General features: G+C 34.9%; 1 protein-coding gene across 2 annotated transcripts in view; it reads left to right on the top strand.

The window, feature by feature from the left end:
• Nucleotides 1-12,366, top strand: part of MAP3K13 (mitogen-activated protein kinase kinase kinase 13) — a 139,508-nt gene that overhangs the window by 28,653 nt on the left and 98,489 nt on the right. The gene's annotated exons all lie outside the window — the stretch shown is intronic.

The raw sequence follows: 12,366 nt of genomic DNA, 5'->3' as shown, positions 1-12,366 counted from the left end.
AAAATTACGATATTTGAATGGAAAAGGGATTGTAGGAATAGTTGCCATCTAAGATTAAATTAAAGTCCTGCCTGGCCCTAAATCTTGTGTGCTAGACCTACTTAAAAGAAAGCTTTGGCTTTTCACAAGTAGTTTTATGTTAAAAAAATGAAAAGGAAAGCCACGAATTTTTTCAGCAAATGTTCTACTGCTTGCATAAGATGATTTTTTAATATCTTATCTGTGTTGAGGGAAGTTGTTTACCATCAGAAAGTAAAAGTGAGTGAATAGATATTTGTTGCCCAGAGATTGGTTATTTCTACGTAGTGCTTAGATTTCTCCCTGATGTTCTTTCCAGATGCTTTTCCTTTAATTTAGGTTCATGTTACAAGTTTATGTTAGCAAATATTTAGTAGCCTCTCAGGTAATTAAACTGAAGGTTTTGATGTTCAAATAAATTAAATAAATCAGAATAAAGTAGAACTTTAATACTGTGTAATAAAATGTTGGAATCCTAGATTTGAGAGCAGCAGAATGTATTTTCAAAGAGGAGGAATTTTGTGAAATGGATGGAAATAGCAAGCAGCCTTAGAAATTTCATGCAACTTTGGAGAAATCTATTTTTAAGATTTTGACATGTATAATAATTTTCCAGACTAAGTTCCTAATCCTAGCATGTATAAAATTAATTTCATATACGAAGTTGGAATGGCTGTGTTTCAGTTGCTATACTTCTATGTTGAGATTAGGATTCCAGGAACTACACAAGCATTGTTGCACAAGCATTGACTTTACTGAGTGCAGCTATGATTAGAATGTTAAGGTTGCATTTGGTGTTGAAAAGGTGGATATTTTCTATTTCCCTTTTGCCACAATGTATTTAAAAACAACAACAAAAAAATAACAACTCCCAGAACAGGACAAATTTATGGCTTTGAATATAGAAACAAAGTTTGATGTGGTTAATATACAAAAGCTATAAAGGCTGGCTAGATGGCCAGTAGCCTTTTAAATCACTTAGGAAGTGCCGAGAAGACAGATTGTTTATGTAGAAATACACTGGATTTCCTCTTTCCTCTATCTTCATCTCAGACCTCAGGGACATTCAGTCTATTTCTCTAGCCTGCTTCTTATTCCTGCTGGACTGAGCAGGAGCCCAGATGGTTGTACCGGGCCCCATCTGACTCTTGATGGGATGGAAGCCCAAGACACACTATCCTAAGCAGGCTCTAGGACTATAATGAAGTGAAACCTTTACTCATCCTTCAGACTGATAAATTTCAATGATTTTAGGTTCCCGAGCTGATTAACTTCCCCAACTCAATAGCCTCTGCTGGGCCAGGTTGCTTATTTAGTTGTTAGTTCATGGGGTGAGAGGCGGGGTGGGGAAAGGAGCCAACATGGAAGGGGAGACTGTAACCATGGGAACAGCTATTTCCTAAAGGATTGAAGTACTTCAGTGTTTTAAAAACACCATGCCTGTGTGTACTGGCTGAATCTTAACCTCCAGTAGCTGCCTCTAACACCTAAAGCCTTGACCATGCCATACAAGGCCTACATGATCAACTTCTGACCATTTGTTTAGCATCATGCCTAGCATGGTCCTCCTTAGTCAGTTTGCTCAGGTTCCTAGGAACACATCAAACTTGTTTCTGCCTGCAGGCCTCTGCTGCCTGGAAAGCGCTTCCCCTACATTGTTTCTTCCCTCCCTTCGTTCAGATCTCTACTCAAATGCCACTTCCTCAGAGACACCACTACCCTACATCCACTGTATTTTTCCTTTACCCTGATACACTTTTTTTTTAAACAACTACCTGGCATTATTTAATTTATTTAAATATATATTTAATTTATTTTCTATAGATATCTGAAAAATATGTAGTATTTCCACAAGAACACAAGTTCTATGAAGGCAAGAATTTCTTTGACTGAAATAAAAATTACAGTGTATATACCATGATCAGGGAGTATAAAATTCAAAATTGTTAAGATGCCAATTCTCCCTAAACTAATCCATATATCCAACGTAATCCCTATCAAAATTCAAGCAAGCCTTTCTGAAGAAATTGTCAAGTGATTCTAGAATTTATCTGGAAATGCAACTGATATAGAATGGCTAAAACAATCTTAAAAAGGAACTGTAAAGCTACAATAATCAAATATTGCCCTAAGGATAGACAAATATATCAATGCAACAGAACAGTGCATCTAGAAATAGACCCACACATATGAAGTTAACTGGTTTTTGATCAAGGTGCCAAGTCACTTCCATGGGAAAAGGGTAGTCTTTTTAAACACGTTGCTGGAACAAATGGATTTTCTTGTGGACAAAAAAGAAACTTCACATCTTTTTCACTCCAGACACAAAATTAAATAGACATGGGTCATAGATCTAAACATGAAACAGAACCAGAAAGCTAGAAAAAAAATAAAGGAAAAATATCTTTATAATCTTGGGGTATATAAAGATTTATTGAGCAGGACACTAAAAGCACTAACTATAAAATTAAATTAAATTAAATCAAATGAGTTGATGTACTTCCTGTAAGATTTCTTAGGACTTGTAATATGCTAATGTTGATGTACTTCCTGTAAGATTTCTTAGGACTTGTAATATGCTAATGTTTCTAGTAAGAGGGTCATGCAGCATTTCCCCGAATGTTTGACCACCGAATCCTGTTTTCATCTGGAGCATTTAACTAACATGCAGGAGTGAGTATGCCACAGAATATACTTGGAGAAGTGTTGCTTTGGCTCTGTCCTCAAAACATACTATTTTTGAGAGCTGGAATAAGTTTCTCCTTCTTTGGTGTGAATTAATGTAATTGCATCCAATTTAACAAGCAGAGTAAAGAAACGCTTTCAGCCAAAAGAACTGTGATCACGCCCCACTCCAGATTGACTGGTCAGCCAGCCAATGTCGCAGTTGTTATTACTGATAGGCCAATGTCACATTAGACCGGAATTCGCCATAGTAAGAGGAATAAAGAGGGATTAAAGGTGCAAAGCATTTTGCATTTCCCTGCTGCTGGTTCCATATACTTATTAGGCCTGCTCTGCCCTGCTCCCTTACTGCCTGTCAAACTCCACGTTGTTAACCCTTTGCCTCTTTCAGATTGCTCAACTCCTTTGGTTCTCCCAGTTCCTAATTGCTTGAAGGCCTTTTTTTCCTGTGGCATTCCTAGTCTCTGACTCATAGTTCACCATCCAAACCAGATTTCTCTACCTGCTGTTGCTGCCCATCAGCTGGTTTTTATGGAATATAAATTGTCACATAAGAAGTAGGAGAAGAACCAGAAGAAAAAGTAGAAGGAAGCCAAAGCCAAACTCCACCGAGACCAGAATTTGGCCCAAGGCTCTTACTGCTCAGGGAAAGAGATCTCAGGAAGAAGTCAATGGTATGTAATGCCAGGAAAAATATATAGAGAAAAGAAAGCTTAAGAAAATGCCCCTATATTGTCTCTGGATTGTATTTAAAAAATTGAACTACTATAGTAGATATTAATCTGTCATGAATGTGAAAAGGTAATAACCAGATATGGAAATGTCATCTGAATAGAGCTTACTAGAAAGACTATACATGACTAGAAGTTAAGAGGTTTTAATTTTAGATCTTCCACTAATTTGCTTTATAAAACAAGTAAATATATTCTTTTGTTTTTTATTTTTATTTATTTTTTTAAAGATTTTTAATTAAAATGTAGCTAACATACAATAATATATTAGTTTCTGGTGTACACAATAGTTATTCAACATGTGTACGAGGGTACCTAAAGAAGTGATCACCATAATAAGTCCAGCTATCATCTGATACCGTACCACGCTATCACAATATTATTGACTATATTCCCTATGCTGTACATTACATCCCCATGACTTACTTCTTTTATACCTGGAAATCTGAACCTCTTACTCCCCTTCACCTTTCTCCCTCCTTTTTAGTTTTCTCAGTTACAGTTGACATTCAGTATTATTTTATATTAATTTCAGGTGTATATTATAGTAAATATATTCTTTACAGAGAAAAATCATTGCCCTCACCCTCATTGCAAAGAAAAACAATATGTGTATATATGTGTGTGTCTGTGTATGTATATATGTACACACACGTACTTGCATACCAAGCTGTGTCACAGATACTTTCTCATGTGTTATCTCACTTAATCATCTCTGACCATATCTCACCTTTGTCATCTGGAAAATGAAATAATGTCTCACTCTGCCTTCCTCACAAAACAACAGATATGATCATAACCAGATAAGAAAATATGCTACTTTCAGCATTACTCTAGAATTAAGAAATAAATCATGGATGCTGTGTTGAGAGAGGTATACCAGTATTTCCATAGCAAAATGGTGTGACGAATTCTGGTACAGTTTATTTGAAAAAACATTTGCAGACCCAACTTAGGAGAAACAATTTACACAGGATATTTCATAGACATCAAAGACAATTATGGAACACCTGGAAAGTACAGAACAACCTTTTTTCTACTTCTCAATAAATTGTAACTCAAAGTAAACAGCTTTCACAATACTTTATGACACACTTTATCAAAGATAAACAGGCAAGAGAGATACTTAAATAAATAAATAAGGGCAGGATAACAACATAGATGACAATAAAAATTTTACATTAGAAATTGAAAACCAGTTTTTAGCCTGTATTAAAATAGAATGAGAAATACCACAGAAGGCACCTAGGGTTATGGGGGTCAAATGGATTGATGTTTGTATAACTCTACTGCTTATTAACCTGGAGCTGGGAGTGAAAAGAAATTTGATCACTTTTCTAGCAGGTTGATCCTTTATTATAATCAGAATGGCAAGTTTAGGAGCTACTGAACCCCACCTCTAGGCTGTTTTTTCATTGTTCTTATAACTTTCAGAATTTAATAAGGGGGTGGGGCACAACAGCTGCCAACTGTCTGGGAACCTACAAGATTTCCTCACTGCAGTTCCCTAAAATAACTATGGGATCACAAACTAGCAAACAAACTCCTCAAAGAAAGACCATAAAAAATTACTATTTGAAAAAGGCTGCCTATATAATCTACTATCTGGAAAATGATTAGATAATAAAGTCCAAAGGAACAGACAAGAAAAACAAAGTGGCACTGTGAAAGAGAAAATAATTTTGTTAAACCTTTTTCCAGTTGAAAGATTCAAGAGTGAAGTATTCAAACAATACAGTTAAGAAATCATACAAGACACACATTAGAAGCAATAAATAGCAAATTAGAAATCAACATGTAGGTGGGTGAATAAAAATAACAGAAAACAGGAAAAACTTACAAACTAGTACAAAAGTTACCTTTGCACAATACCAAAGTCAGCTTTACTCAATACCCTATGTCCACCAAATTTTGACATTTGTTTTTTATTTCGAGCATTTCCTTTTGGTTCTTTTTTATACTTTCCATCTCTATGATTAAGATCTCCATTTGCTCATGCTCATCTTTTCCACCAGATTCAACAGAGAGAGTCATTGTGGTGGCAGTTAAAATAATCCATACATAAATTAAAACTTGTAGAACTGTCCACCATAGAAAGTCAATTTTACTGTGTGATAATTCACACACACACACACACACAAACACACACACACACACACACACAAAATTATGACCTGTTTAAAAAAACAATAACAGGGGCTGGCCCTGTGGCTCAGGTGGTTGGAGCTCCATGTTCCTAACTCCGAAAGCTGCAGGTTCGATTCCCACGTGGGCCAGTGTCCTCTCTACCACAAGGTTGCCAGTTCAATTCCTCCATTCCCGCAAGGAATGGTGGGCTCTGCCCCCTGCAACTAGCAATGGCAACTGGACCTGGAGCTGAGCTGCGCCCTCCACAACTAAGACTGAAAGGTCAACGACTTGACTTGAAAAACAGTCCTGGAAGTACACACGGTTCCCCCAATAAAGTCCTGTTCCCCTTCCCCAATAAAATCTTTAAAAAAAAAATCAATAATAATGAACAATAGAGTTAAGAGCATATAAAGAAGTAAAATGTGTAAGAACAAGAGCACAAAAGGTGGGAAGGAAATTGTGTAATATAATATGATGTAGACTGTAATAAATTAAAACTATACAATGTAATCTCTAAAAGAGTGGTCCTCAAAGTGTAGGCAGATCACCAGAAGCAGCAGCACCTGAGATCTTGTTAGAGATGAAATTCTCTGGCTCCCCTGCAGACCTAACTGAATCAGAACCTTGGGGTATGGCACAACAATCTTTCTGTTGTTCTGATGCATGATAAAATTTAAGAACCATTACTTTAGAGCAAGAGTTGGGAAACTTTTTCTATAAAGGGCCAGATAATAAATATTTTAGGCTCTGTGGTCTCTGTAGCAACTATTTAACTCTGCCACTGTAGCATGAAAACAGCCATCAATGATACATAGAATACAGTGGGGCATTTCATGTATGTAAATTATATGTCAATCGAAGATTTTTCTAAAGTACAGAATAAGAGTCTGAAATAAAATCTGCCATTCGCATTAGGTGATATCCTTATTGCAGATAAAATAAGGTAAAATATGGGGAATGAGTATAAATTCTTCAAGAAGAAAGATGGGGAAGATGGTCCCAACAGAGGAAACATTTATAACACTTGGGAAGATGTATGGGAATGAAGGAAATTTGGGATACTGTTATATGCAATGGGAGCTAGCAAAACATTTTCACCAGGGGAATGAAAAATCAGTTTGTATTTTAGAAAGATCACTCCTATATGAATTGAAGGAGAAAGAGATTAGAAACAGGGAGATAAGTTTAGAAGATATTGTTACAGTCCAGATGAGAGAAAATAATCTAAGGCAAAGACTAGGAATGAAGAGTAGGGAGTGGCACTTGAATGATATTTAGATGGAGTCAATTGGATTTAGTGACTGGCTGGATTTATTAAAATATTAGCAAACATTTGTGAGCCAGTCATTGTGCTTTGGGCTGTCATGCTTTTTATCTCATTTAACCTTAACGACAGCCATATAGATAGGTGTTACTATTATCACCATCACCACTGTCATCATCTTCATTTTACAGATAGTGCTGGGTAACTTGTCCAAGGTTATACAGCTTGAAAGTGGCAGAACCACCGTTTATAATATACAATTTCTCAGTAATAAATTGTGGGAATTCTTAAAATAATTTATGTCCAAAATTGCTAACATAATAAGAAGGAAAACAATAATGGAAAACTAATTTCATGACCAAATATAGAAAAATCAAGCAAAGTGTAATATCAAAGGAAATGTTTGATTTAAATCAAATCCTAGGAACACACAACCTATGCCATATTTTCAAAGGAATAATTAAATAGAATTTCATATGTTTCTTTCTCTTTATATTAATTTTCCCCAAAAAGTCTTTTGCAGCAAATGTAAACTTTATTAGTATAGCTAAGAAAGGACATAATGTTGAAATCATATTTCAATATCATTAAAAGGAGTCAATATTTTTACATAATATATAGAAAATACTTGTCATAATGTTCAGAAACACGATAAACCAGAGATTAAATTTAATATCATATGAAAAGCCTCTTAAGCACTGGTAGAGGAAAACTATATGCATTGTTTCTCAAAAAGAAATATATATATTGATGACACTGATACATTTTAATATTTTAACAATATAATTAAAAAATCTATCATCCAATAAAGTTTTCAAATCATTTTTAACAGTGATCCTCCAATTAGTTAAAAATACATGTTATCAAACAGATTTTTGTTCAGTATCTCTAAAGAATATATACTCATTGATGAAAACTACAGTTATGCCTAATAGTAGAAGGTGGTTCAATATCAGGAAAAAGTAAGACTGGTGTAGTCATTATGGTAAATAGTATGGAGTGCCTCCAAAAAATTAAAACTGCATTACAATCCAAGAATCCCACTACTGGGTATAAATCCAAAAAAAAAAAAAGAAAAGAAATCAGGATTTTGAAGAGGTATCTGCACTCCCATGTTCATTGCAACATTGTTCACAATAGCTAAGACATGGAAGCAACCTGTGTCCATCAATGGATGAATAGATTTAACAATGTGGTATATGTACACAATGGAATATTAGTCAACCATAAAAATGGAAACCCTGCCATCTGTGACAACATAGATGACCCTGGAGAATATTGTCCTCGGTAAAATAACTCAGAGAAAGACAAATATTGTATTATCTCACTTACATGTGGAATCTAAAAACATTGAATCAAAACAGATTAGAATGGCAGTTACCAGACACTGGGAAGTGGGAAAAATGGAAGATATTGGTTAAAGGGTACAAACTTTCTGTTATAAGGTGAATAAATTCTGGAGATATAATGTACAGCATGGGAATAATGTTTAGGAATGCTATATTATATACTTGAAATTTCTTTTTTTTCAATAATAGGCTTTATTACTTTTTAAGCAGTTTAAGATTTATCCAGAAGTGAGCAGAAAGTACAAAAAGTTCCCATATTGCTACTCACCCCCACCCAGTTTTCCCTCTTTTAATATCTCCAGTAGTGTGGTACAATTGTTAGAATTGATGAGCCAATATTGATTTGTTATTATTATTAAGTAAAGTCCATCATTTACATTAGGGTTCATTCTTTGTGTTGTAGATTCTGTGTGTTTTGAAAACTGTGTAATGACATGTATTCACTGTTACAGTATCATACAGAGTAGCTTCACTGCCATACACATCTGTGCTCCACCTCTTCATCCCTCCTTCTCTCCCCTGAGTCCCTGGCAACCACTGATCTTTTTACTGTCTCCATAGTTCTGGCCTTTCCAGAATGTCATACAGTTAGAATCATACGTATATAAATCTTTCAGATTGGCTTCTTTCACGTAGCACAAAATTTGTTGTTTCTTCCCTTTCCCTCATCAGTCTCATCAAGTTATTAACAGTTTTATTCATTTTTTAAAATTATTTTATTTAAATAATTATTTAAAAAATAAATAATTGATTTATTGATTTTCTCTATTGTTTGTTGTTGTTGTTTTTTTATTTCATTGGTTTCTGTTCTTTTTTCCTTTCTTTGGGTTTAGTTTGTTCTACTTTTTCTACTTTTTATTTTGGTTTTACTTACTTCTACTTTTTCTAAAATTTTTTGGTGGAGACAAGATCACTGTTTTTAAATCCTTCTCTAAAATATACATTCAAAGCTATAAAATTTCCTCTAAGCACTATTTTTGTTGTATCTCATACACTTTGGTATGTTGTTCTTTAAATTTTCATTTAGTTTGAAATCTTTTCTAACTTCCCTTGTGATTTGCTCTTGCACCCATGGGTTATTAGATGTGTTTTTTAGTATCCAAATATTAGAGATTTTTTTAGAAAGATGTCTCAGTTATATATAAAAAATACATATCTTACTGACATCTAATTAAATTTGTATGGGATCAGTGAACATACTCTTCAGTCTTTTGAAATTTATTGAGACTCATTTGAAGGCCCAGAATAAGGTCTATATCTGGTAAACTTCTTTGTGTTTACTCTGCAAGAATTCTTGTTTTGCATGTATTCTCCAGTTGTTAAGTGCAGTGTTCTATTAATGTTAATTGGGTCAAGATTATTGATAGTATTATTTAAGTCTAGCTACAGACTGATTTATATATATGGATATATATATACACATACATACATATTTCTATCTATTACTAACAAGGGGGTCTTAACATTTCTATGATTGTGGACTTATGTGTTTCTCTCTTTAGTTCTGTCAATTCTGTACTTTGGAGCTCTATTGTTGACTACATCCACTTTAGGATTGTTATGTCTCCTTGATGAAGTGGCTATTTTATTACTGTTAAATCTTCCTCTTTATCTCTGCTAATACTCTTTGTCTTGAAGTCTATTTTGTCTTATAAGGTAGTCATGCAAGCTTTCTTATGCTTAGTACTTGCACGGTATATCATTCCCACCACTTTCAAATAATCAAATTATTTACTTTCAAATAATCTCTGTTTTTATAGTTGAGGTGTATTTCTTATAACTACGTATAGTTGAATCTTGCTTTTCTATCCATTCTCAAGGTCTCTATCCTCTAGTCCATCTACATTTAATATATTTATTGATATGGTTGCACTTAGGTGTACTTTTTTCTTTATTTCCTGTTTATCCTGTCTGGGTTTTGTTCCACACATCCTCCCTTTATTGATTGATTGGTTTCAGTTTATCAAATATTTTGTAGTAATCCATTTCAATTCATCTAATGACTGGTTAGCTATATCTTTATTTTACGTTTTAGTACTTGCTCTAGAGAGTTTACCATGTACCCTTAAATGATCACATTCTATTTATTAACATTATATCATTTCTTATAAAATGCAAAAACTTGATACAAACTATATGACAATAAGAACACAAAAATAGGGATCTAATAGAATTATACTGCATTAGGGTAACATGAGGGACACTTGCAGTTTTGAAACTTTTCAGTATCTTGGTGGGTAAATGAACCTATACAGATGATAATATTGTATAGAATTTAATACACACACAAATGAATACAAATAAAACTGGGCAAGTCTAAATAAAAGCAATGGATCGTATCAATGTCACTATCCTGATTATGATATTATACCATGGTTTTGCAGAATGTTACCATTAAGGAAAACTGGAAAAAGTTTGCAAGGGATCTCTCTATATTATTTCTTACAACTGTGTGTGAACCTACAATTATCTCAATAGAAATTTCAATTTAAAAAACTGTTCTTGCTATAAAGTCACCAAACTTCATTGCTTAAAGTTAGGGGCCTTCGAGTATCAAGGTTTCTAGTTTGACCCATATATGGTATTATAAAAGTAGACTATTCAGCACTGCTTTATAGTTCCTATTGCCTGGTTGGGAGAGAGTAGTAGAAAAGATTCAGAACAGTGTTTATCAACTCCTGCACTTATGTGTGCCAGGTGTGGGCCAGCTGTGTACCCACCGTCCTTCATTGTCATGGCCTAGGCCTACGGAGACCCTCATAAAAGTAATTACTGAAATATCAAATCCAACATCCTGTGTTCATGCAGGACTGGGTTCAAATTATCTTAACCCAAAGAGATTTTATCCTGTATTTAAGAACTTACAAACAGAAACTTCTGTAACTTGTTCAATCGACAAATGTTTCTTGAACACCTATTTATTTCAGTACTCTGCTAAATGCTGAGGACACAGAAATAAAAATGACACGGTTACTGACTTCAAGGACCTCAGAGTTTAGTGCAGAATACAAACATGTACGCTTGTCATTACTATACAGATGTGTTAGAAATATGCGTGGGTGCTGTGGAAATACAGGAAGGATCTCCTACAGATCCAAGGAAGTCATCAAGGACTTGGAAAGCAAGGGATATTTGAACAGAGTGAGTGTTAAAGGATAAGTAGAAGCAAGGAAGAGATGACCAGGCACTCTAGGAAGACGCAACAGCAAGGTCATGTATCCTAGCAGGTTAGGAGATCAAGCAGTTCACTTTTTTTTTTTTCAAATTGGGGAACAGGATGTTTTTCAATCTAGTTGTGGAGGGCGCATGCCTGGTTAACAGCTTGACTGCATCTTGATGAGAGACCCTGAGCCGGCACCGTCCACCTAAGCTGCTCTCGGATTCCTGACCTTCAGAAACTGTGTGAGATAATAAATGTTTGTTGTTTTAAGCTGCTAAATTTGGGGGCAATTTCTTACGCCACAATGCACGACCGATACACTTCTCCTGCCCTTCTGCAGGTGTGAGTGTAGCCTGCTAGCTGCTCTGTGTGTCTAATCTATGCCACAGGCTTTTGTCGTGTTAGAAACATACTGCGAAATGCGACCTTTAGATGAAGAAACCCCCAGATGACGTAGACAAGACTTTTAGGAAACAAAGGATATTGGAAGGCAAGGGCTACCTCTTCTATATTTTTCATAATTCTCCTCACTAACTAACAGAGCACTATGAGATGATTGCTGCTGATTTTGACTGTTACTAACCAAGTAATTAGGTTTGTAAGCCATGCTTATTTGAGTCATCAGGCAGGATGTTTATTATGTTACTTACTCACTATTGATTATATAAAAAGGAGTATTAAATTATGCCATTGTAATCTTTATTAGGTGTGCTTTATTAGGTGTGCTTCAAGGGTTTTAGTTGCTTTCTATAAATGTAAACTAAGTTGTCTCTGGTGGGAATGGTGTTGAGGTCTATGGGTATATTAGTTTTCTATTGCTCATCACAATATTATCACAGATTTATCAGATTAAAATTACACACATTTATTACCCCAATTTCTGAATGTCAGGACTCTGAACATAGCCTAGGTGCCCTCTGCTTAGGGTCTTACAAGGCTTCAATCAAGGTATTGGTCAGAGCTGGATTCTTATCTGGAAGCTCCATGGGGGAGCTCACGTTGTTGTTGGCAATATTCGGTTCCTTGTGG

The sequence above is a fragment of the Rhinolophus hipposideros genome (assembly GCF_964194185.1).
Source record: "Rhinolophus hipposideros genome assembly, chromosome: 2".
Lineage (NCBI taxonomy): Eukaryota > Metazoa > Chordata > Mammalia > Chiroptera > Rhinolophidae > Rhinolophus > Rhinolophus hipposideros.
Note: the sequence above shows the minus strand (reverse complement) of the source record. Positions and strands in the feature narration are given on the sequence as shown.